This window comes from Morus notabilis, unplaced genomic scaffold (genome assembly GCF_000414095.1).
Source record: "Morus notabilis unplaced genomic scaffold, ASM41409v2 Scaffold1289, whole genome shotgun sequence".
Taxonomy (NCBI): domain Eukaryota; kingdom Viridiplantae; phylum Streptophyta; class Magnoliopsida; order Rosales; family Moraceae; genus Morus; species Morus notabilis.
The window spans coordinates 64512-66259 of NW_010356868.1; positions in this window are offsets into that span (position 1 = coordinate 64512).

Sequence of the window (1748 nt, forward strand, 5' to 3'; positions counted from 1 at the left end):
GGCAGCTCGGGTTTTCGGGCAAAATTAAAAAAACTAGCCGTTTTCGGGCAAATCGGGCAATTCGGGCAGTTCGGGCAGTTCGGGCAACTCGGGTTTTCGGGCCGAATTCGGGTAAAAATTCAAAAACCTAGCCGTTTTCGGGTATTCGGGTAATTCGGGCACCTCGGGCGGGTCGGGCAAGTCGGGCAGGCGGGAAAAATTCAGGTAAAATTCAAAAATTCGGGCTCCGGGTCGGGCAATTCGGGCACACCCAATTTTCGGGCAATTTTCAGGTCGGGCAGTTCGGGCTTGGTCAGAAAAATGCAAAAAAATCCCAGCGGACGGCGGTATACGGTGGTTAGACGGCGGCGGGCAAGGGTGGACATGTCAAATCCGGGCTGCCCGAGCCCGAACCCGAATTTCTTGCTTGGACGGGCGGGAATTGGGCCGGCCCGCCCGAGCCCGAAAAAATTCGGGCTTCGGGCGGCCCGCCGACCCGAAGTTCCAGCACTAACTCATCCCGCCATATTGAGCACTTATAGGTGTCCTGAATCTTTCTAGCAAAGGGACCTCAATGTTTGTCTTTGAAGCTGCGACTAGGGCCAACGCAACAAGTAGAGTTTCGTCCTCAAACCCTAGGAAGACAACCTTCCCTCGCTCACCATCTAGAACGCTGGCGGAGCCACTTGAAGATGAGTGGGGGCGGCTTTTTTTATTTTTTTTAAAAAACTTTTTAAAAATTTGTGATTTTCTCATTTTATTTCGTTGAAATACAATTTTTTTTTTCATATATGCTTTCACTAGATTTCATACTTTATTATTACTTCAAGATAAAATTTTAGTATATATCTCCACTAAAATAAAAGTCTGACTCCGTCATTGGTCTAGAGCATCCACATTGCACCGTCTAGGGCAACTTTGGGATTTTATAAGTTCTTTAGACAAAAGCTTCTTTTTTCATTTTTATTGACACCTCTCATCATTCGCCATTTTTTTTCTTTCAAAATTCTGTTATTTCTTACAATGACTCTTAAAATTGGTGGTTTGATCAACGTCAGTGTAACTAATATGGCAAGAGCCGCAAGACTCAAGCACGTGTTCAAGGGAAAAAAAGGTATACAAATCTTTACCATCTGTTTGTTTCATATATTTAAACTCAAATCATTGATTTTACTATAGTATTTTCTTCTCATAAAAAATTTAAATTTCAAATGTAAAAATAAAAAATTGTTATTTAAATATACTTTTTAAATGGGCCTTACTCTTTTAACGTACATATTACTTTCTCATTTTACCGTTAAAAAAAAAAGGAAAAATCCTCACAGCTTTCCCGAAAAAGAAATGGAGGACTTTCTCATAGCATTATAAGCCACCGGGTGATTCATTCTGAGTAAATAGGGGAACTAATCATATAATATACAAATGAGATCTAAATCTAGTATATGCATGTACATTATATATGTACACATCAAGCTGTCATTTACACCAGTATATATATCTCTCTAATTCTCAGTTATAGGCACTTGTTCTTTTGTAATTTACTTGTGCTTCAAAAAATATATATATTTTTGTAATTAATTGGTATATCTTGATGTTTCCAATCCAATACAGTGAAGAGCAAAAGTCCTAACGTGTCCCGATGACTCTTTTTATACACCTCAAATTGAAATGAGATTTATAACATGTAACACAAGAAGATATTACAAGATTTGTAGTGTCGGTTTATAAAAATATATATGGATTATATTCTCGCTCTTTCTTTTTGAAAT